This window comes from Hemicordylus capensis, chromosome 2 (assembly GCF_027244095.1).
Source record: "Hemicordylus capensis ecotype Gifberg chromosome 2, rHemCap1.1.pri, whole genome shotgun sequence".
Classification (NCBI taxonomy): domain Eukaryota; kingdom Metazoa; phylum Chordata; class Lepidosauria; order Squamata; family Cordylidae; genus Hemicordylus; species Hemicordylus capensis.
The window spans coordinates 184,533,193-184,558,149 of NC_069658.1; the positions used below are offsets into that span (position 1 = coordinate 184,533,193).

Below are 24,957 nucleotides of genomic sequence, written 5' to 3' on the forward strand. Positions count from 1 at the left end.
TAGATAAAACATATCAGTAAGGCCAGGATCATTTACTAAAAAGAGGAGAGATAAAATTATTTCGAATATCCTTATAAAATAAACAATAAAGCAAAACATGGGCAGTTGTTTCAGTGGCACCTGTACCGCAGGGACATAGCCAAGCTAGATGGTATTTTGTGAAATTTCTCTCCTAGTACTACGATACAGAGTGCATTAATGTGAGCAAGAGGCAAACATTGTAAAGTAAGTGGCAGTTTTATTATCCCTCATATATATTGCTGATAAGAAAATAGAGGCTGCCTGAGAGAAAGTGGCTTGTCTGAAGTTGCCTTGTGAATTCATGGAATTTGAACCAGAATCTCTGCACAATTCAGTCTTTTACTACGGTCTATTAGGTGCTCTACAAAGATGCAAATAAAAGCAGGCCCTGCCTACAGGCTTATAATGCAATTAAAGACAGGAACCGTAGGGAAAAGAGGGCTAGTTGGAAAGAAGTTCCAGGTTGCACAGATATATCTTAAGGGTTGCCATATTCTGGTTTTCCAAATCTGGGTGCCTAATTTGCATATTATGTAAATTGGTTTGAAAATGAGTTTTGAGCAGAATAGTGACTGCATGTTTTGCTCCATAACTCTGCTCCTACAAGGACTAGAGCTTAACTTTTTTCTTTCTTTTTAAATTAAATAAAAGCTGAAATCCGGGCGAATCTGGGTGGGCCAAGCAATCTGGATGAGATGCTTAAAATCCGGGCGAAACTCAAAATTCTGGGAAGCATGGCAACTCTAGTCTTAAGACAAGTCCCCAGATGTTGTTGGACTACAACTCTTATCATCCTTGAGCCATTGTGGCTGAGGGGTGGTGGGAGTTCTATAGTCCAACAACATTTGGGGACCCAAGTTTGAGAAGTCCTGTCTTAAGCTGCTTGGTGGATGAAGACGAAAGCTATAAGTCAGGTGGAAAAAATATTTGGGGGTAGGGAGCTACAATGGAAAAGGGGTGCCGTCAGAACCGCACTGGTCATCTCAGAGTTAACTGGGGCATAGTTCTCAGGTTTCTAGCTACCCTGGATGCCAGTCATGTCCCCCATGGAGGGAGAAGGTACCAGTGGGTGGGGTAGGAATGCTGAAGAAAAGAAATTTTGTGTTTGCCTATCACTGCAATTTCTTATTGAGAAGTTGTTCAAACATCAAATTCTTCTGTGCGTACTGCAAATAATATTGCATATGCATTGCAAAGTGAGAATCAGATTTATAGGAGAATGGCAGACCTGAATAGTGGCTTTTGCTGCCAAAAGGCAGTAACAAAAATGGCTTCTACTTACCAGTTTGACAAACAAACAAACAACTTTGTAGCCCAGCTATGCATTTTGGTCCAGTGCTGCCGGAATTGCTGTCAGTAAGTGTGACCAAACACAGCCACCTAATGGCACAGTGGGGAAGTAACTTGCCTAGGGAGCAAGAGGTTGCGGGTTCAAATCCCTGCTGGTGTGTTTCCCAGAATATGGGAAACTCCTATATTAGGCAGCAGCGATATAGGAAAATGCTGAAAAGCATCATCTCATACTGTGCGGGAGATGGCAATGGTAAACCCCTCCTGTATTCTACCAAAGACAACCACAGGGCTCTGTGGTTGCCAGGAGTCAACACTTACTTGACGGCACAACAACAAGGGTGAACAAACACAGATCTCCATCTTAGCTCAAGAATGCCTGATACTTCCACTCCACCCTGAGTGCTCTGAATGGAGGATATTCCTCCCTCTACTGAATGAGGACAATCTCTTGCTTTTGTCTTTGAAGGGACAGAGCCATCAAGCTCAATTCTTGTTCACAATAATGACCAGTTCAAACCAGACCTCCTTTAGTTCAGACTCATAAGGAGGAGGAACCTCCAGTTTAGAGGGAAAACCTCAACCATGATTGGCCTAAAACCAACATTACATCAGAGATACATTGGCTCTCTCAATTGGATCCCAGAGCTGTCTATCTCTGAAAGAGTGGGAAAGCCTTTCCCTTCTTTAATCACTGTGAAATAGGGACTCAGTTGCTCCCACCATTTTGTCACCAGTCCAGTCATGAGTAATCTAAGTTACCGTATCACCAGCTACTTTTGGTGTCCAGAAAGGGAGAAGTTGTACAGATCAGTGCTCGCTCAGCCAAGGATTTGCCTACTGCTAGACTAAGGTAAAACTCATTGCTAGTTAGTTCATGTTTTTGTATTTTCTTTTGAATTCCTGTGTGCCTTTCTTTACTCCCCATTTCCCCCCAATTTATGTGCAACACTTATTTATTTAATAAATTTCATATAATTAGAAGTGGCTTTAAAAGCTCCTGGAAGCTTATTTGCACAAAACTCTTTCCAATGTACCTCTTAAGGTGATGCATTACTGATGGTTTGTTCTTAGAACAATAAATTGAGGCTATTCACACGCGCATGCAACACCGGGTTAAGGAAGCCCAGGCCAGTTTTGCACACATGTGTGATCCACCTAATCCCGGCGGCACCACAGTGGCAAACCCGCTTACCGAGCCTCCCTTTCAAATGAGGTTAGGAGAGTGAGTGCTCTCCTAACCTCATTGTTTCCGATTGTTTAAGCAGCCATGGCTGACAAATTGTGGACAGCTCGGGGAGGGGGTTCCCCATGATGCACTGCACACTTGCGCAGCTCATTATTGGCACTCTGTGGGTCAGGATCACTCATCCCTGCCCCCAACCCTCCTCGCTGCAGGGCCAGTGGAGAATCATCTGGGCACATGGGGAGCACACCTAGCAACGGTGACTCGATTTTCTGTGGGAAAGGTAGGTTTAACCCGGCTCCCCTGCAGCCCACCTTCAAGCCCTTCTCACTGCTCGTGAGAAAGGGCTCATTGTTTGTCTAGAGATGGGTTGTGTGGACTGCGGCTGTACAGTGCCTGTAAGTTCCTGGTCAGACAGTTTTAGGTTGTTGAAATCATGTCTGAACCTGGTCAGTGGCTTTAGATCAGTCTTCAGCTGGTGGCAGCCTACCTTGAAGGAGTGACGTGCTCCTAAATTGGGTTCAGAGCAATCTCTCTACTGAGGGTAGATCCCAGGAAAGCATAGAGTGACCCCCCTACCCCAACCCGGACTGTCACAGTAAGCTTCAAACATCCTTGGATTTTGCAGACATCAACAAATCATTTTGTCTGAAATTCAAAGTGCAGCATGAAAACCTAGTATTACAATTTTGTGTTGTATTGTGATTGTATTTTTGTGGTTCATCTTTTTTGTTGCAGAAGCCGAAAAAGCCCAGTTATCTTCTTTTCTTGAAAAATATACCTAATGATGTGAGTTTTCACTAGAAATCTTGGTTAGTCTGCACATCTAGTCACAATTTACTAAAACTTTGACAATCAACTAAGTTCTTTTTAATCAAGTGACATCCCTACATTTTTGTCTTTTTAATTGTCAGGAGGGGGAGAAATTCAAACAAGTTGTTCTGGTAAGAACTAATCTGCCCACTTTCCTTTAACTACGAGGGGTATCCAAAAGTTTTAATTATCACCATGAAATAAAAAACATACAATAGTCACTTGCAGTGGTCAAAGTTAGTTCTTCTCCACGTAGTCTCCCTGCAGAGTCACACATTTTTGCCAGCGTTTCTTCACCTGTTTCAAGCCCTCTTTGTAGAAGTCCTCCGCTTTGCTCGAAAACCACTGTTCCACTTCAAAAATGACATCCTCTCTGTCGTCAAATCGCTGACCACGAAGTGGTTTCTTCATCTCGAGAAAGAGGGAAATGATAGCTGAGTCACCCCTGCTGAGCTGCCTGGGTGGGCACCTCATAAAAATTATTCTGTATTTCCAGTAGATTACTTCGCTGCCACCAACTCACTCTTAAAATGCTTTTCTTAATGGGAATTGGAGAGTACCAGAATAATAATGAAACAAAGTCCAGATTATTTATGTGGAGGCTATACTGATGCATCTATAGATCTAACAGCACATTAATGACAGGCTTCATATAAGCTACCATGCTACCTTTACTTCCATTAGTTACCAGTAAGTAACACATGGTATGATCAGCAAAGGCGTCCGTCTCTTGGCCGACAATGCACCCGTCCATACGGCCCAAGCATCCGTTGTCGCCGCCCACCGGTTAGGCTATGAACTTTTGCAGCATCCACCTTATTCGCCTGATCTTGCGCCAAGCGACTTTTTCCTCTTTCTCGAGATGAAGAAACTACTTCGTGGTCGGTGATTTGACGACAGAGAGGATGTCATTTTCGAAGTGGAACACTGGTTTTCGAGCAAAGCGGAGGACTTCTACAAAGAGGGCTTGAAACAGGTGAAGAAACGCTGGCAAAAATGTGTGACTCTGCAGGGAGACTACGTGGAGAAGAACTAACTTTGACCACTGCAAGTGACTATTGTATGTTTTTTATTTCATGGTGATAATTAAAACTTTTGGATACCCCCTCGTATAATCTTAATTGATAATTACTCACCCCACAAGTTAACCCTCTTCAGCCTTAAATGTTCACACATCCGTCATCTTGAATCCGGGTGGATGACATAATCACAAACTACGCACTTGAACTGTCCCTGTCTCCCTATACCTATAGCAAATTTGGTTCAAATCGGTTAGGTGGTTCACAAGTTAGCCCATTTGTGCCTCAAATGTTCACACATCTGCCGTCTTGAATTGGGGTGGATGACATCATCACATACTAAGCCATTGAAGTCTCCCTATGTGTCCCTACAACTGTACCAAATTTGGGCCAAAGTGGTTCCCACTTGCACCTCAAATGTTCAGCCTGGGGGCCCAGTGTGGTCCCAGCTTCTCCCTCCAGGGTACTCTCTCTCCAGGGTATAAGGAGCAGGTGAGGGACCGTGGGCAGGGAGATGGAGTGGCTGTGGTCTATAAGAACAATATCTCCCTTACCAGGATCCCTGTTGAGGTGTCGGATCATATCAAATGTGTGTACTTAAGTTTGGGGACCAGAGATAGACTGGGACTTCTGTTGGTGTACTGATCGCCCCGCTGCTCAACAGAGTTCCTAACCGAGCTGACGGACTTGCTCTCGGGTTTGGTGTTGGAGTCCCCCAGGCTTGTGGTGCTGGGGGACTTCAGTGTTAATTTTGGGACCAATTTGTCTGGGGCGGCTCAGGAGTTCATAGCGGCCATTATGACTATGGGCCTATCTCAAGTGGTCTCAGGACCGACACACATTGCTGGTCACACGCTTGATTTGGTCTTTCACTCTGATCAGGGTGGTGTTCCATGGGTGGGGAATCCTGTGATTTTCCCATTGTCATGGACAGACCACCATCTGGTTAAGGTTGGACTCACAATCACTTCCCACCTTCACAGGAGCGAGGGACCTATTAGGATGATCTGCCCGAGAAGGTTATTGGATCCAACAGGATTTCATTAAGCCTTGGAGGGATTTAGTGTTGGCTCTGCTGGTGATCCTGTTGATGCCCTGGTGGAGAATTGGAACAGCAAGCTCACCGGGGCAATAGACATGATTGCTCCTAAGCGTCCTCTCCAACCCCCTTCAAAACTGGCCCCTTGGTATACGGAAGAACTATGGGGGCTGAAGTGGCGAAGTAGACGACTGGAGCGCAAGTGGAGAAAGACTTGTCTTGAATCCGACAGATTGCAACATAGAGCTCATTTGAAGACCTATGCTCAGGCTATACGTGAGGCAAAGAAGTGACTCTTTTCTGCCTGTATTGCATCCACAAGTTCACATCTGGTGGAGTTGTTCAGGGTTGTGAGAGGGCTAGTATGTGCCCCTCCTCCCTTGAATCAGAATCTGGAACCATCAAATACCCGCTGTGATGTGTTTAACAAATTATTTGTGGGGAAAATATCTTGTATTCGGGCTGACTTAGACTCCATCTCCACAATTACTTCAGTGTCTGATGTGGAGGTGTCCAGCAACTCTTCTTATGTGGTTAGGTTGGATCAGTTTAAGTTTGTGACTCCTGAGGATGTGGACAAGCTGATTGGAATGGTATGGACTACCACCTGTTCTCTTAACCCTTGCCTGACATGGCCTATACTATCTGGCAGGGGGGTTGTTGTAGAAGGCCTGGCAGAGAATATAAATGCATCTCTGAGGGAAGGTAGAATGCCTCCTTGTCTTAAGGAGACAATTATTAGACTGCTTCTGAAGAAGCCTACCTTGGATCCCTCAGAGCTGAGTAACTACAGGCCTGTCTCCAACCTTCTGTGGCTGGGCAAGGTAATTGAGAGGGTGGTGCCTCCTAGCTCCAGACAGTCTTGGAGGAAACTGATTATCTTGACCCATTTCAAACTGGCTTCTGGACTGGCTATGGGGTGGAGACTGCCTTGGTCGGCCTGATGGATGATCTCCAGTTGTGAATGAAGTGTGACTCTGTTGGTCCTTTTGGACCTCTCGGCGGTTTTTGATACTATCAACCACAGTATCCTTCTGGAACATCTGAAGGGGTTGGGAGTGGGAGGCACTGCTTTGCGGTGATTCCGCTCCTACCTCTCAGACAGGTTCCAGATGGTGTCCCTTGGAGACTGCTTTTCTTCAAATTCTGAACTTTTGTATGGTGTTCTCCAGGGCTCCATATTGTCTCCAATGTTGTTTAATATCTACATGAAACCGCTGGGAGAGATCATCAGGAGATTTGGTGCAGGGTGCTATCAGTATGCTGATGACACCCAAATCTATTTCTCCATGTCAGCATCATCAGGAGAGGGCATAACCTCCCTAAATGCCTGCCTGGAGTTGGTGATGGGTTGGATGAGGGATAACAAACTGACTGAATCCAGATAAGACGGAGGTACTCATTGTGCACAGGGGCGGAGCCACCATTGGGCGAATGGGTTCAAAGAACCTGGGCTGCCACCCCTCAGGGGCTGCGCCTTGCAGCCCTGACAACACCCCCCCCCCCGGCATCTGATGTCAGATGCGGGGGTGTTACAGACCAGGCCTGATTTATATACTAAATATGCTCATTAGTCAGTATACAAAATAGGTCTGGACCAAGTTCTTTTATATTAGTGACCATGTATGATCTGGATGCAAGGAAGAAAGGAGAAAAGCAGGCGTCCTTTGCGCCCAAAGCGCCAGTTAGGGCCGAGGCTTTGCAGAGAGAGGAGCTCTATTTGTGAGCTCCTCTCTCCTTCTCCAATTATGGGTCCCTGATCGGCGTAGAAGGTTAGGACTCGGGCAGCTGGGAGGGCGGGCGGGTGGGCGGCGGCCGCGGCGGCAGTAGTTTGGGCCGATTTGGCCCCTAATCTGGGGGGGTCGGCGGGGGCGGCTGGTGTCCTGCCGCCCCAGTTAATCAGATAATTACGGCGGCAAGCGAGAGAGCGGCGGGAGGGGTAAGTAAACCCTCCCGCTGCTCTTAAAGGTACCCCACCACCCAGTGCCACTAGCGCCCATTCTTTTAACGGGCTGAAAAATACTAGTAACCTATAAAGCGCTAAACAACCTGGGCCCTGGGTATTTAAGAGAACATCTTCTTCGTCCTAAACCCCACCGCCCACTGAGATCAGCTGGAGAGGTCCGTCTGCATTTGCCATCAGCTCGTCTGGTGGCCACTCAGGGACCGGCCTTCTCCGTTGCTTCCCCGAGGCTTTGGAATGCCCTCCCTAGTGAAATAAGAGCCTCCTTATCTCTGATAGCTTTTTAAAAGTCTTTAAAGAGGCATCTGTTCACCCAGACTTTTAATTAATATTGTTTTAATTGTTTTAATGTTGTTTTAAAATATTGTTTTTAACATTTTAAATTGTTGTGTTTTAAATTTCTTGTTTTTGTTTTTAACTTACATTTTGTTTTCTGTTTTTATTTTGTTGTAAACCACCCAGAGACCTAGGTTTTGGGCGGTATAAAAATATGTTCAAACAAACAAACAAACAAACAAAACCTATTTCCCTCCCTATCAGAATCAGTCCATGTGCTCTTGGTACATTCCACCCTTTTAATCACATGAGCTGGTTTGCGGCAGGCAGACGGGGTGTTGGTGGAGAGAAAAGTATCACCCAAACCAGCAGCAGATGTCTTTCTCTCCTTGACAGATAATAGTAGGATGGATCTAAACTGGGGAAACACTACAAGTACTAATATTTGAGCCGCATGTGGCCTGGTAGTTCAGAGGACATCCTCTGCACATGATAAAAGAATCCCCCTGGAAGATGTCAGCGCATCTGAGAACGTGCCGCTTTTTAATGGTGTGGGTCAAATCGGGGGTGTGGGAATATTGTCTAAAACAGTCCCTGGTCTCCCCCCACCTCTCTGTGTAACAGGAGCTTGTTGGGTGCGATTTAAGTTAGGGAAATGGAAGAGGGAAGAATTAGCAGCTGCCCTTCAATTTGTGCAGCTCCAATCCAAATAGTCCTTAGTCTGCGACTCTGTCCTGTGTAGACAAGCAATGAGTGCTAGTGGAGAGACCCTTGAGAAGAGAGCGCTGCCTTCCCCTCAGAGGCCTCTGCTGGATCGCTACACAAGAGCAACTTCAGCCCTCTAAGATACGTTTCTGGCCGTTTTCGACCACACAGCTCCGCTCTGCTTGTCCTGGGAATGGTGGACGGGGAGGGGGCCCCTTTGTGACGTGCCCTCCAAAGCTGGTTCCAATTTGCGAGGCACGGGGTTAGGCCAGCCTGGTGCGGAACAGCACAAGCCGCAGCCAAAGCCAACATTTTGCCGCTGGCCCCCCTGACCTTCCCCAAACAGGAAGTGCCTTTGTTATGATCCAGATCAGAGGGAGATTGGAGTTCAAGCTGGGCATTAACTGTTCCCTACGCTGGATGGGTGGTTAATGGGGCCTAGCTGTGGGGAAGGATCAGAGCGTCCTCCTCAGCGGAGAGAACAGCATTTTAGGCTCAAATGAAGATGGGATGAAAAGAGAGGTGCAAGTGAGTGGAAGTCCCTGCTTCAGCTCTCACCTCAGTTATGGGCATGTTTGGTGATCTTAGGTAGGCCAGCCCCTATCCCACAACCCTCCATTTTAATGTGATCATAATATTGGCCTTCCTGGCTGGATTGCAGTAGCATGGATTAGAAGTATTTACCCTTGCTACCTGAGCAAAGAGACACCTTTTAGAGTGGTGATTCTCTAATATTTAGCAGGGGGAGAGCAACTGGCCCTATCCAACCTCAACACAGCACCCCTCCAGTATCTGTTGCTGGCATCTGCCTTATTTTTCTTTTTAGATTGTGAGCCCTTTGGGGACAGGGGGCCATCTTATTTATGTATTATTTATTTTTCTGTGTAAATCGCTTTGAGAACTTTGGTTGAACAGCAGTATATAAATATCCATAGTGGTGGTGGTGGTAGTAGTAGTAGTAGTATTGTGTAGTTTGCGCTCTTAGGAAATGTGCCATACAAATACCAAGCATTGTTACTAGCATGTGAAGTGGCTCATTTGGGGTGAGTTGCAACCCCCTGCTGCAACCCCTTGCTGACTCTCTCCCCTGAGCAAGCCTGGCACTGATGCCACCCTCTGCCTCTCCACCTCACTGCCCCCTGGCACGCAGCTCAGGACGGATTGCTGGCCCTCTTCCCGCATGGACATCACCTTCGGCGGTGCACTCTGTTCTCCGTCCAGCTGTAGCCGGCAGCATCTTTGCTGGTTGGTCTGTCTCTCACTGCTGTGCTGCACTGACATGGAGGAGACAAAGCCCACAAGCTTGGTGCTGGAGGGAAGAGATGGCATGGGAGGGAGCGTGCGCACCGTGGCGCAGCATGGCAGCAAAAGACAGACCAGCTGGTAAAGATGGAGGCATGTTGCTTGCTAGAGGGCCTTCTCCATTGCTGCCCCGAGGCTTTGGAACACACTTCCTGCTGAAATAAGTTTTCTTTTAATGAAAGGCGGTATAGAAATGTAAAAATAAATAAATAAATAAATAAGAGCCTCCCCGTCTCTTACCACTTTTAAAAGGGCAGTCAAGACGCTTTTGTTCACCCAGGGTTTTAATTGGATGTTGTTTTAATTGTGTGTGTTTTAATTGTGTTTTAATAGTTTCAACATTTTAAATTTTAATGTGTTAATCTTTTTATTGGTTTTTATTGTCTTGTAAACCGCCCAGAGAACTCGCGTTTTGGGCGGTATAAAAATGTAATTAATTAATTAATTAATTAATAGTATGCAGTGACCGAGCACACTGCTGAGGGGAAGAGGGGTGCAGGCCCGTGCTGGACTCTGGCCCAGGGGGTGGGGCAGTGAGCGGAGCGTATGGGTGGCGGGGCCTGTGAGAGGCAACTGGAGAAGAGACTGGGGCAGCAGAAGAGAGGTGGTGGGTGTGGTGGCAGCAGGCAGGTGGGGTGACCTCCATCCATGGCGGGGGGGGGAGGGCCCACACTCACTGCTCTTTGGTGCACTTGCCCAGAGGCGTAACTAGGGAAAATGGCGCCTACGGCAAGCACTGAAATTGCGCCCCCCCCCACACACACACACATCTGACACCCATCTTTCAGGGTTGAGAGGTTGATCCATTCCTGCATACCAGCCTCGTTAACTGTGCAAGCCTGGTTCATGTAAGGGCCCAATCCTAAGCATGTCCACTCCTCACAGAGTTCAACCGGGCTTACTTGCATGCAAGGGTGCATAGGACTGCTGCCTTAAGTGCCAAGAAATGCCAAGAGACCGGCGTATAAATCGAAGCTCCGACCGGCTCCTATAAATCAAAGGAAGGCAATCCTAAACATACACACACACACTTACTCGAGAGTAAGCTCGATCTTAATCAGTTGAACATTGTACCGAGTGAGCATACGATCATCAGGCGGCTGGTGGCAAACTGAACGCCACCCACCCCGCAAGCTGACTTGGCAGCAAAGGAGTCCTATTCATTTCATTTCAATGGGGCATATTTGCACCGTTGCAAGGGGGCTGGACGCTAAGCACACACAAGTACAGCCTACTACTGGGTTGCCGAACCCGCGTGCTCCGGCTTCACAGAGTTGAGGGTCGGCCTGAGTCACCCTTTCTTGTGCAACGCAGGCGACGGCGCGGGCTCCTTTCTTCAAGTCTGCGGGGCAGAGTTGTGTCTAAGCAGCAGCAGCCCCTTCTCCAGAAGGACTGGCCCAAGAGATCCTTGCGTCCCCCTGCAGGGACCCCAGTGGACTGCTGTCAGTCCCCCACTACGGAGAGGGCCGCTTAAGCCTTCGGCAATCAGAAATCTCAGCCCCTACAACGGAGCTCTCTCTCCTTGGCTGGGACCTACGAAGGAAAAGGCGTGACAAGCGCGTCTCTCGGCAGATGCAGAGCGTGTTGCTCTCGTCCCGCCGCAGATGAAAGGAACAGATCTGCGTGCTCTTCCCACCCTCCAGGGGAAGGTGCAAGCACCAGGCAACCCTCAGCTGCTCGGGGCTTCTCCTTTGGGAGCAGAGCCGCCGCCCCCAACCCCCGACGGCGCCGCCTGCCTTTCTGCCTTACCGGGTCCCCCCGCCGTGGGTTTCCGAATCCACTCGCTGAAGTTTCGCCGCTGGCCACCAGGCGAGAGCTGCTCCGAGCCGGGCGGCAGGTTGAGAGGCTGCATCAGCCCTGCGGAAGGGGGGACCCCGCAGGAGGGCGCCGGAGGGCCCTGAGCGGGGTGATGGTGGTGCGGGTGCAGGTGGTAGTCTCTGGCAGGGCTGTAGGCCAAGCCTGCTGCGGCAGGTCCGTGCATGGCGCTGGCAGCAGCCGCCGCCGCCCCCTGCCCGTAGCCGTTCCAGTCGTCGCCGGCTCCCTCGGCCAGGCCAGCAGCGCTGCGCAGCAAACACACGCTCTACTCCCGCCAGCCACCACAGCGTGCAATGCAGCACCCAGTGATTCGACGCATTTCATTTATTTATTTATTTATTTTTACATTTCTATACCGCCTTTCGTTAAAAGAAAACCCCAAGGCGGTTTACAAAAATTAAAACATACAATAAAAGCAGTAAAAACATCAAGCAATAAAAACATCAAGCTAAAAACATATAAACAAGCATAAAAACATGACAACAGATAACAGATAAAAACAGAGAAGCCGCAGTAAAAACAATTATGTAAAAGCCTGGGTAAAAAGCCAAGTCTTTAAAAGCTTTCTAAAAGCTGTGATGGAGTCCGAGGAACGAATGGCCACTGGGAGAGCATTCCAGAGTCTAGGGGCAGCAACAGAGAAGGCCCTGTCCCGAGTGCACGAAAGCCGGGCCTCCCTCATTGTCGGCACCCGGAGCAGGGCCCCCTCAGATGTCCTTGTCAAGCGGGCAGCAACCCTTGGGAGCAGGCGGTCCCTCAAATACCCCACATGCGCAAGTGGCGGGGGCGGGGGCGGGCATGCCAGGAGGAAGAGGTCGGTCATCGGGCAGACAGCATGGCGCCCGGCCGGAGCTGAGCTCGCCGGGGCGCCGCTGCGGCCCGCCCAAGCTAAATTAAAAATTTTGGGTGGGTGGGGGCAGCGCGGGGGGGGGTCCACATGGCATTTCTGCGCCCCCTGCCAAGTGGCGCCCAGGGCACGTGCCCTGCCTGCCCCCCCCTATCGTTACGCCCCTGCACTTGCCACCTGAAACCATTCCCTCACATGGCTTTATGGGGAAGCCACACCCCTGTACTAGTAAAATGCCAATCCTTATAACTGGAGGGATGGAAAGAGGATCCATAGATGGCAAGAACCCAGGAGTGGTGCAGTCTATTGATGCATGAGGTCTCTCTGACTGAAATCCAGGTCCTTCCAAGATAGCGGGGGGAGGGGGGGAGGCAGGTTTTGCCCTTGTGCAAGGGTTTCCTCAAACACAGTCCCCCCCCCGCCCTCTTCATAGTAGTTAATAGAAGTGATTAACTTACATGGGGCCATGTAAGTTATTTTATTTATTAAAGAAAAATTACTTATATGCCACTTTTAGCCAGAGGGCCCAAAGTGATGGACAACCAACTGAGGAAAACATCAGTGAAAATCGCATTCCAAAAATCCTTAAATTTCTACTGGATACAAGATACCAAAATACAAGTAAAGAAGTATACTTGAAGATGCCATCTTGAGTTGGAAAGCGGGCTAAAACTGCTCCTTCCGGCTGGAGACCCAAGTCTTTTGGGTGGAGCCTCCTTATCTATTGCTCTAGCCTTCTTATGGATTGCACCCCATTGACTTTGCCCCATAGGATGCAGCAGGAGCCATTGAGAACTAAGCCTGCTCCTCTCTGCATGGCCCCGTTCTGAGGCTGGATTGCAATGGCTTGTGAACGGATTATTCCGTTTCACACACGCTTGCTGTGAGGATTCTCATTCCCTTAGAACTCTTGCTCTGACTGCGGTACAGATCAGGTGACCCAGCTGGCCTTCTGAGAATGTGTGCTGCAGAACTGCCGGCTCTATTGACATAGGGAGGGTTGGGGGAGAAGAGGGCAGTCTTTGAAAAGATTTAGACATGTTGACTCCCAGCCCACGGTGAGACTGACTCACAAAGTGCAAGAGCCAGCTTTTTTGGCATAGCGCGGAAAATGGTCAAAACTCTCCGCCACGTGCATCGGCTTCTCAGCCACATCACACTGGCAGTGCACATCATTCTTCCTACACAGACATGATCTCCATGTAGGAAAATTATATGCATGAAGTAGAGAGAGATAAAGAAGCAGGTTTCAGGGGGACGGGGAACTTGGTGTATTTATACGCAGGCTTATTTGGGAAGCTGCTTTATATGGAGTCAGACTGTTGGTTCGTCTTGCTCAGTATTGTCTACACTGACTGGCAGTGGCTCTCAGTGGTAGATGAATGCATAGGCAAAGCAGGCACTTGCCTATGGCGGCAAATTTTGAGGAGCGGCAGATTTGCCTGTGCATTAATCCGCCACTTGCACTTTGGGGGGCAGGGGAAAGTTAAACCTACTTTGAAAACTGCTGCCGTGTGAAGGCGGCAAGAGCTCCTAGTGCCTGCCTCCCAGATCATGACAGGTCGTCGGGCCGTATTCTTACGTGCATGTGGTGGGATGGTGGCAGAGATGGTGGCAAGAGCTCCTCCCACAGGCCCACCTGACTCCCAAATGACAGATCGGGTTTTGGGGCCTCAGCGCACACACACACACACACACACACACACACACACACACACACACACGGCCTGAAATGGGCTGAAAATGTCTTTAAAGTAGATTTAATCCCCCCCACAAGCCCTTTACTTGTAAAGGGGAACCCTTGCTGGGGCGGCAAATCTCTAGTCGCCTATGGGCGGCAAATAGCTTCATCCACCCCTGGTGGCTCTCCAAGGTTTCAGGAAATGCCAGGGGTTGAACCTGAGACCTTCTGCATGCAAAGCAGATGCTCTACCACTTACCTATGGCCCCCATCTCCAACGGATTTGCGGTAGTGATGGATGCAGTCAAAGGAGTGTCCATATTCAGTTGCGTGCACAGGACCAGTGTTCCCTTTAACACGGACTCCCAGATGTTGTTGACTACAGCTCCCAGAATCCACAGCAGCAATAGTTGTTGCTTGGGGATTATGGGAGCTGTAGTCAACAACATCTGGGAATCATTGCTCTTTATTATTTATTTATTTATTTATTTAACCCACTTCTGTCCCACCCAAAACTCACGTCTCTGGGAGGTTTAAAACAAGCAAACAAAAAGTTAAAAAATTAGTTAAAATAAATGACAACAAAAAGACTTAAAACAGTAGTTAAAACAAAATAAATGACATAGTAAAAGTTAAAACATTACAATAATTTAAATTTTTAAATTTTTTAAAAAAACTGTTAAACAATACTTAAAAGCCTGAGTGAATAGGTGCATTTTAAAAGACTTTTAAAAAGTTGTCAGAGATGGGGAGGCTCTTATTTCAGCAGGGAGCACGTTCCAAAGTTCTGGGGCAGCAGCAGAGAAGGCCCGTCGCCGAGTAGCCACCAAACAAGCCGGTGGCAACTGTAGACGGACCTCTCCTGATTATCTCAAAGAGCGGTGGGGTTCACAACGAAGAAGACGTTCTCTTAAATACCCAGGGCCCAAGCCGTTTAGGGCTTTTTAGGTTATAAACAGCACCTTGTGTTTTGCCTGGAAACGTATCTGCAGCCAGTGTAGATCTTTCAGTACAGGAGTACAAAAGGAGTTGCTGGACACCTCCACATCAGACACTGAAGTAACTGTGGAGACTGAATCTAAGTTGGCCTGAATACTAGAGATTTTACCCACAAAGACTTCACTAAATACATCACAGTGGGTAGTAATTGATGGTTTCAGATTCTGATTCAGGGGTGGAGGGGCACATACTAGCCCTCTCACAACCCTGAACAACTCTGCTGGACATGAACTTGCGGATGCAATACGGGCAGAAAAGAATCGCTTCTTTGCCGCACGTATCACCTGAGCATAGGTCTTCAAATAAACTCTACGTTACAATCTGTCAGATTCGAGCCAAGTCTTTCTCCATTTGCGCTCCAGTCGTCTCCCTCGCCGCTTCAGCCCCCGTAGTTCTTCCGTATACCAAGGGGCCAATTTTGAAGTGGGTTGGAGAGGACGCTTAGGTACGATCATGTCGACTGCCCAGGTGAGCTTGCTGTTCCGGTTTTCCACCAGGGCATCACCAGGATCACCGGCAGAGAGGGGGCTTGCCTCCGTGGGAGCCAGGTAAGTGGCGGAGGCGATTCCCCGCCACGGGGGCTGCTGGGTGGCACGGAGCACCGGCTCCGTTTACACTTAAAGAAGCCACCCGCTGCCCCCCTCCCCCCCGGAAGCGCGTTCACGGCCCATGCCTGGATAGGCCCATAGTCGTCATGGCCGCTATGAACTCCTGAGCCGCCCTAGACAATCTGGTCCCGAAATGAACATTGAAGTCTCCCAGCATCACAAGCCTGGGAGACTCCCACACCAAGCCTGAGACCAAGTCCATCAGCTCAGTTAGGGACCCTGTTGAGCAGCGGGGCGATCGGTACACCAACAGAAGTCCCAGTCTATCCCTGGTCCCCAAACTTAAGTACACACATTCAACACGGTCCGACACATCAATAGGGATCCTGGCAAGGGAGATATTGTTCTTGTAGACCACAGCCACTCCACCTCCCCGCCCACAGTCCCTCACCCGCTCCTCAACAGAGTTCCCTGGAGGGAAACGCTGGGACCACACTGGGCCCCCAGCCTTCCCCAGCCAGGTCTCTGTAATACATACCAGGTCGGCACCTTCATCCAGAATCAAATCATGGATGGTTTCTGATTTGTTCTGGACCGACCTGGCATTACAGAGGAGCAAGGTGAGGTTCCAAGGATGATCGGCACTGATCCCCAAGTCAAAGAGATGGCAGGACAGCCGGAAGGGGAAACAGCTATTAGATTTCTAAGTCCCCTTCCCCTGTAACGGCCCGCTGACCGGCCAACATTACTTCTTCTGTTCCCCACCACAACCGGAATGGCCACCCCACAGTCAGTGGACACGCCCCCCTGTCTCCCCATCTCCAGCTAAGCCCAGACACATTCTAAAACAATCACACCCAGGACAAATTAAAACAGAAGCCCCACTATTAAATGCCCCCCCACACACACACACATACAAATACCTGGGCCAGGTGGTCTGGCCCAGTGTTAGAGGGAACACTGCACAGGACTGGCACTAATGAAAAGTGAATGCCTCCCTCCCTGTGGGCCCAGCTTGCTCAATCTCGGGAGAGGCCCTCCTTTGCATCTGCCTTATTGGAGGTACCCAGGGCCATCCCTGCCATCATGAAGCAGGGCGGAGTGGCCAAGACTTCAGGTGGCAAGTGCTGGGCCAGTTCACAAGGGCAGCACAGAGGTCCACCCAGCAGCACCCTGCCTCCCATAACCTGTCTGCAAAGGAAGGAAGGAGAAATGGCATCACACGTTGCTTTCCCTCTCCCCTTCCTAGTATAAAAAGAAGGAAGGAAAAAGCCGTTTGAAGGATGGACAGGATTGGGGGGATGATTTTAATAGAAAAGAGAGTGAAAGGGGAGGGGAGGGAGGGAGTGCCATTTGGTGCTTTGTTTCCAGCAGCAAAAGGTCAGGAGTCAACCCTGGAAATACAGTATCTCCTCCTCCTGCTCCCGTTGCTGAGGACATTTGCTCCCTCCCTCCTCGCTTGCTTCCTTTCCCAGACAGCCCTCCTCCTTAATGTGCTCCTCCCTTCCCTTTGCTACCACCCTCCCTTCTTCGCCGCCACCTTCCCTTCCTGCCCTGCTGGTGCCTGACATGCCCAGGCCAGCCAGAGCCCCGTCTCCCCCAATTAGCATCAGGGCCAGGAGCTGCTCCTCTCTCCTAGGGCTTCCTGGCCATCTGGTGCCCCAGGGCAGGGAGTGCTGGCAGGGCAGGGCAGGGAGGGAGGGGCCTGCCCCAGCACCTGCGGAGGCTGCCTTTCCTATTGCTCCTGTGGCCCATGAGATGCAACACTCCAGACTGGTTCATCTGCGGGTCAACAAAGGGACCACCTTCTGAGAAAAGGGAATGTTGTACTGGGGGTTTGAGGGAGGGGTCGATTGTGTGGGCCCCGGGGTTTGTAGACCCTGGTCTAGGGGTGGGTCATTTGCCAGTTTCTAGCAGAGCACCTAGTTTCTGAAGATTACTGGGATTCTTGAAGAATACTGGATAAGGTGGACAGGACACTGGGCTGATCCTGTCAGGCACTTCTTACACTCTTCAGCTAGGAGTGTGCATTTCGGATTACTTAACACTAATTCGTTATGCCTTTGATTGTTAAAGAGATCCTGTCTATGCACTCTTCTTTGGCACACTTAGCACATATTGCTGGAACTTTGGAACCTGCAACAAATAGACAACGTAAGACTAAAGTTAGTCCACCCCTGCCTTGGCATAGTCAGACTAGATGTGCTTCAGTGATGAAGGGTGCTGTTTCGGACTTCAGGGGAGGGGGAGAATCCTCGGTAAGGTTTAAATGCCAACTCTCATTGCCAGTCAGAATGGCAAAATGAAAAAGGAGTATACTTTTTACAGTGCTTTTTACAAAAAAGAGCCTTTTTACAGTGGCTACTTTTTAAAGATCTTGTGGTAAACTATTTGTTTGTTCCTATTTCTAAACTGCTTTTCCATGATAAAGCGTACATACCAAAAATGCACTATGCTAAAATCAGCATAAATAAGAAAACAGTGGCCATCATAAATTATAACATTTCAGCAGCAGCATGAAAAGCACAAAGATAATCCAGGACCAGGACTCTCTCGCACCCCAAAAGAAAATGCCTAATGGAATAATCATGATTTTACCATCTGCCTAAAGGCTAGGAGTGAAGCAATCAATCATATGCACTTCCTGGAGTAGGGAGTTCTAAAGCCTGGATGCTACAACAGAATCAGTTCCCTCTCCCTTCCCCTGTGCTCCCCCAGTCAGATCTCAGCTGGTTTAGGAGTGGGGAACAGAACCTACCCAGCAGTTCTTAGTGGATTAGCATGTACTGATACACATCAATAGCAAGCATGATTTGTCCCCTTAGCTAAGCAGGGTCTGCCCTGGTTGCCTTTGAATGGGAGGTGAGCACTGTAAGATACTCCCCTTAAGGGATGGAGCTTCTCTGGGAAGAGCATCTGCATGCAGAAGGTTCCAAGTTCCCTCCCTGGCATCTCCAAGATAGGGCTGAGAGAACTCCTGCCTGCAACCTTGGAGAAGCCGCTGCCAGTCTGTGTAGACAATACTGAGCTAGATGGACCAATGGTCTGACTCAGCATATGGCAATTTCCTATGTTCCTAAACAGTCAACTTATTTTTTTAAAAGAGAAGGAATCTGTGCTATGAGGGGAGGTAGCTGTCCCAACCAACAGATTTTGGCTTTCACTAAGGATGGGCATGGGATACAAACAGGCTTGTCCTGTCCACAGGGCAATTATCCTGCATAAATTCGACTGAAATGAACCTAGGAGGGTCCATAGCTCTTGGGAGAATGTATGATTTGCATACAGAAGGTCCCAGATTCAGTCCTCCCTGTTATGGGTAGAACGGAAATGAATGGAAATGAAATGTCGCATGAATTCAAGAATGAGAACATCTGAAAGCGAGACAGAAAAGCTGCCCCCAACTCATGGCAGCTGTGGCCCCAGTTGCAGATTACCTAACATGGCACAGGGCATGCCTGCGTTACTGATCAGAAAGAACGGCTCAGAAGGTTATGCAAACGCATGCTTGGGGAACAGCTGATGCTCGAGAGCAGAGGCATTTGAATGAGATTTCCAAAAACTGACATGGTCTGTGGGGCTGAAGTGGCCAGCCTCATCTCGTCAGAGAAAGCACAGCATTCGCAGACCCAAGATCTGTTGTAGATCATTCATCACATCTGCTGTACGCTCACCTTGGTTGTGGAAGAAAAGTGGCAACTCTGGCCTCTTCTTGGAGATCTTTATTCTGGCATCTCAGCTGCCTGTCCAACGCCTGCCTGTCCAATGCCCCCAGCAAGGCCTCCGCCCTCCGCCCACTTCACTAAAGTATTTGATGCATGTGGGGGAGTGTCTCCCATTCTCTGTGATGCTGGACCCCACTAAGAGACTGTTGGCTTGGGTAGGGTGGGCTTGTGCCCAGACCTGGCATAGGAGGGCAGCTGTTGAGGGCTCAAGGGCCCATAAAAGGGCCACTGGTGGCCCCTGAGACATAAACAGGCCCTGTTTGTGTGGTGGTAGAAGAGCACCACAGCAGACGGCTTACCGAGCTCAGGGCTGGGCAGTGCCTGACCCACATTTGCAGACTTTGCCAGGCATTAGGTCTTCTGCTGAAAGTCCAGAACCCCCAAATTGAGCCACCTAATGGCGCTACGGGAAATGACTTGACTAGCAAGCCAGCGGTTGCCAGTTCGAATCCCCGTTGGTATATTGGGCGGCAGCGATACAGGAAGATGCTGAAAGGCATCATCTCATACTGCACGGGAGGAGGCAATGGTAAACCCCTCCTGTACTCTACCAAAGACAACCACAGGGCTCTGTGGGCTCCAGGAGTCGACACCGACTTGACGGCACACTTTACCATTACTTTAAACCTTCTTCCAGGGCCTCTCCCCTCAAGAGCTGGAGTGTTAACCCTCATTTCCTGTGCTGATCCCAGCTTGGGAAATTCCATTCTCTCCTGCAATCCCCCCTCTTGTTGAGAAATCTCCTGAGCACTTCCTGTCCTGAATTCTTTGGGAAGCCGAAATCATACACAACCCCTTGCTAGCTGCTTTCTGCCTCACAATATCTCAGCACCCATTATGCTAACTGTCTTGGGTAAAAGAGCTCCCTCAGGCCCTTAAATAGGCTGTTTCTATGCCACGCCAGTGTAGTTTAGTGCTTAGAGTGTTGGACTCGAACCGGGAAGGCCCGAGTTCAAATCCCCATTTCAACCATGAAACTCACTGGGTGACTCTGGGCCAGTCACACAGTATCTCTCAGCCTAACCTACCTCACAGGATTGTTGTGAGGATAAAAAAATAACCATGTACACCACTCTGAGTTCCTTGGAGGAAGAGCGGGATATAAGTGTGAAAATAAAATAAAATAAATAAAATAAAATAAAATGTTATGCATGCAAATAACATTGCATGTCTTATTACAGGGATGGCTAATTAATTTGCTAATTGGACAAAAAGGCACCTTCTAAAGTGGCAGCTCACTTATATTTAGCAGGGGGAGAGCAATTGCACCTTTTTAGCTCAGCCAAATAGGAGCTGGTGGCTGTTACTGGTTTCTTCCTAGTGTCTGGGCTTAGATTGTGAATGGGACAGGGAACTATCTTCTCTGGAATAAACATGATTTTACCATCTGCCTAAAGGCTAGGAGTGAAGCAATCAATCCTATGAACCTATGTCCACCCTGGTTGCATATGTGTTAGCACTGTAAGATATTCCCTGTAAAGGATGGGGCCGCTTTGGGAAGAGCCCCTGCGTGGCTTGCACAGAACCAAGTTCCCTCCCTGGCATCTCCAATATAGGGCTGAGAGAGGCTCCTGCCTGCTAGCTTGGAGAAGCTGCTGCCAGTCTGTGAAGACAACACTGAGCTAGATGGACCGATGGTCTGACTCAGTATATGGCAGCTTCCTATGTTCCTAAACAGTCAACTTATTTTTTTAAAGAGAAGGAATCTGTTTTAAAGAGACTATCTTCTCTTCTCTTTTGTTATGTAAAGCACTTTGGGAACATTTTGTTGAAAAGTAGTAGATAAATATTCCAAAATCATAATAAATATAACATAATCTGATGTCTGAGGGCAAACTACACATTGCATGTAAACCAGGGGGGCAAGGCATTAAAACTTTGGGTTTGGTTTCAGTTCAGGGTTCGTCCGTGATTTTTAATTCTCCAGGTCAGTTCCAGTTCAGTCACTGGCCAACATCTGGACTAGCACTGTGTGCGTGCAGCAGTGTGATTTCCAGACAACTGGGTTTCAGCTGCTGTGCACCTATTCACATGCAAGATGCATCCTGCCTTCCACTTGCAGATTTAATTTCTAGGGAGGGAGGTGAATCCTTAAAAATGACAACTCCTGCAAATCACATGAAAGAAGTGAAGAAAATATCCCCAAGGCAAGAACAGTGACTTCAGTTACTGGGGACAAATCCTCCAAAATAGAGACTGTCTCTGATAAAAAGGAACAGTCGGCACCTGTGATGTGTAAGCGAAGGTATTTCGTCTTCCCCCATCATACCCCTCCTCCAAACTGTCCCCACCCCAAGCAGGGAGTCTGATGAAAAGAAATCTTCTGATGTGCACAAAGATTGTGTAGTAACTCTGCAGAATCACAGGAATGCTCAAAACTGTACGCCTGCACAATTGCGCCAAGGTTCTCTGCAAAACATGTAAGCCGTGGCTTGCACATGCACAAACATGTTCGAGCTAGTGCAACACTAGAGTGGAATGCAAGCTCTGGATTTAGCACCAGGAGCATAACAAGGTTGGAAGACGCACACCCCCACCCGCCCGTGCCGCTGCCTTTGTGCACCATACCTGCCGCCACCTTGCCCGCCCCCCCCCCCGGAGAGGGCAACGGGTGATATTTCCATGTTGCAAGGAACACGGAAATATCACGCCCCTAGCACACGTGGGCGTGGCTGGCATTGGGACACACATGCGCCACCTGTCACATCCCCCTCTCCCAGTCGGCAAGTGGTTCCTTCACTGGCTGGGTGCTTCTTTTGTCTCCCCTCACTCCACGTGAGGGACCGAAAGGAAGCATTCAGCCAGTGAACAACAAACTGCTTGCTGACTGAGAGAGGATCATGTAACACAGGCAGTGTGTGCGTGTCCCGATGTCAGCCATGCATCAATGTGCTAGCGGCATGGCTGGCACTGCAACATTCCAACCATCGACTTCTCCGGCTGGCAAGTGGTTTGCCCAGGGGTTGGGGCGAGGTGAGGAGGGGCCCAAAGTGGCCGCCAGACACCAGAGGTCCAAGGACATTTGTCCCCTCCTCCAGTCCACTGGTGGCTCTGTCACTGTTTAGCGCAACTAGCTAGCACAATAGCTAGCACAATAGCCATGCAGTGTTAGTCAGGGTGTTGGTCATGGATATTGGATATTGGGCACACATTCATCAAATGAATGGCGGTCTTGCCTATTTGTGCCAAATGCACAAACCCCTTTGCTTGAAAGGGGGAAACTGTCCTATCTGTGTTTGTAAAACTGCCTCAATGCAAAGGTAACCACAAGAAGTGCTCTTAAAATACACTGCTTTTTGTGGGGGTGGATAATTTGATCCTGCATATATCTAAGAGTAGATTGTTAACCCTTGCTGAGAACCTGGGCACCTCAAGACTGAAGTTTGAAATGACAACTCTGTGCTCAACTCTGAAATATGCCAGGTAATAACAAGAGTGTCTGGGAGCATGGACAGAGTGCCAAGGCTAGGGATGTACACGAACCGAGGTTCATGCGCTGGTTTGGCGCCTAACTGGTTCAGACAAGTTCTGAACTGGTTTGGCGCCACAGGGAGTGAAATCTTTAAAAAAGAGGAGAGTAGGTCCTTACCTGCTCTCCGCTGCCACCTGTAGCTTCCTGTAGTGGCAATGCTCATCCCCAAAACCCATGTGCAGCACCAACACTTATATGGTACCCATACATGCATGGACACCATGTGCGTCCTGGCACTGTGCACAAGTTCTTGGGACTAGCACCAAAGCAGCAGGAAGCTGCATGTGGTGGTGGACAGCAGGTAAGGACCTGCTCTCCTCTTTTTTAAAGATCCCACTCCCCGTTCCCCTCCCCTTGGCACCAAACCGGTTTGGACCTTGTCCGAACCAGCACGAACCTCAGTTCATGCACATCCCTATCCAGGGCTTGCTCTTCCAGTGGGCTTGAGTATCATAGTGGTGTCTCTTTTCAAAAATGAAACTTCAGTCCCACTGGCACCTCGTATACTTTTGGATTTTGCAGCGTGACCGAGGTTTGAAAGCAGCTTTGTTGAAGATAGACAGTTTTAAGGAGGGATTGGAAGGAAGAAAGGAATCTGACTGCCAGCAAGAAAGGGAGATATGGTTCTGTAGCATAGCAGAGCTCATGGAGACAGGAATGGTAGGAAGGCCATTTTCTCTGGCAGTCATCTTTTTTATGTGAGTAGAGGGTAAAATTCATGCCACAAATCTCCCGCGAATCCTGTGTAAAACTGGACTCCTAGCCACACAAAGCTGGCTGGAGTTATTGGAGATGGAAACATCAGCCTCCTAATTAATCCACGTCTCCCAGCCAAAAACACAGCAATACAAGAGCAGGAGGCCAATGACAACTTGAAACACTCATCAGCTCCAAGACTTTGCCACCTGCCAAAGGCCCAAAATGGAACATGGAAAAAAATGGCTGGGCTGTCTGCCCCTCCTGGACAAGAAGTGCATGGGGCCCAGAAATGTTTCCAGTGTTAAGGCTTTTTTTTCTTTTCTTTTCTTTTCTTTTCTTTTTTTGCATCCTGTTGCAGAAGCTGGGGGAAAGCCACATGGTGCAGCTCCTTCCTCTGGCATGGCAAGGCAGCTGCCTCTGGCATGGGGCACCTAGTTACACAAGGGAAACACATGTTGCTGTGTTGGTCCATCGGAAAAGAAACCTCTCTGCAGGATTAGAAACAAACAGACAAACAAACAAACAAACAAACACACAATCCCCTGATTAGAAACAACCTACTTTATTTGAGAATCTGGACAGAGAGAGAACAATCAGTGTAGGTGGAGGGGAGAAAGGAGAGATTGAAATGTTTATGATTCTGGATGGTTTGTTTTAATGTCGTTAAGACCTGTGTATCTTTTGAATTTTCTTTAGCTGATGTAAGTCACCGTGAGTGCAGTTTTAGCCTAGGAAGCAGGGTTATAAACAGTAAACTAGATCAGAGCTGGGCTGCACAACTTTGGCCCTCTGGTTGTTGTTGGACTGCAGCTCCCATCATCCCTGGCTATTGGCCCCTGTGGCTGAGGGTGATGGGAGTTGAAGTCCAGCAACAGCTGGCAGGCCAAAGCTGTGCAGCTCTGCACTAGATGGATGAGAGAGATGGAAAGGGAGGGAGGGAGAGGGGGAAAGAAAGGAAAGGCAAGGAAGGGAGGAAAAAGAAAGAAAAGGGTCCTCTGGTGCTCCCCGTCCACTTGAACCCTGCTTCTACTGATCAAGCCATTTGGCTGGGCCCCTGTCCTGACTGTCAAGTGGGGAGCAGCAGTCTCGAGGCTGCATCTGCAGGCGACCCCTGCCGCCACTCACATGTTGGGGCAGAGCAGGGAGGGGGAGTAGTGAGGTAATGCCATTTCCAAGGCATGCGAGGGCTGCAGCTGTCAAAACAGCGCTGCTTGCTAGGCTGGCCAGGGACGAGGACTGGGAGGAGGGAGAGATGCTGGGAGAGAAGCGGGGAGTCTTGCTCTGCCTGCCCCTCTGGGGTGCTTTGCCTTTCTTCAGCTCTGCTCCTCCCCACCTCAAACCATGCCTGTATTCAAAGCCGCTGTGCCCCCCCCCAGGCATTTTTTGCTCGCTCTCCCTCCCTCCCCCAGCAAATTATATAACTGGGTGGCTGTGCCCCTCCCGCCTCCCTGCCGTCCCCTGCAGGCAGCTCAGAGGGTGGGGTCCCATCACATCCTATTCCCATAGCCTGCAGGCACAATGCCTCGCCCTGAACCCTAATCCCATCAGCCTCAGCTG

The 24,957-nt window shown here is 49.1% G+C and overlaps 1 protein-coding gene across 1 annotated transcript in view; it reads left to right on the forward strand.

Moving 5' to 3' along the window:
• Positions 1–2,037: 2,037 nt before the first annotated feature.
• The window catches only part of BGN (biglycan), a 107,793-nt gene continuing 84,873 nt past the window's right edge, over positions 2,038–24,957 (forward strand). Inside the window, exon 1 of the mRNA XM_053297576.1 lies at positions 2,038–2,164. The gene's annotated coding sequence lies outside the window, so the exon portion shown is untranslated. The remainder of the gene's footprint in view (positions 2,165–24,957) is intronic.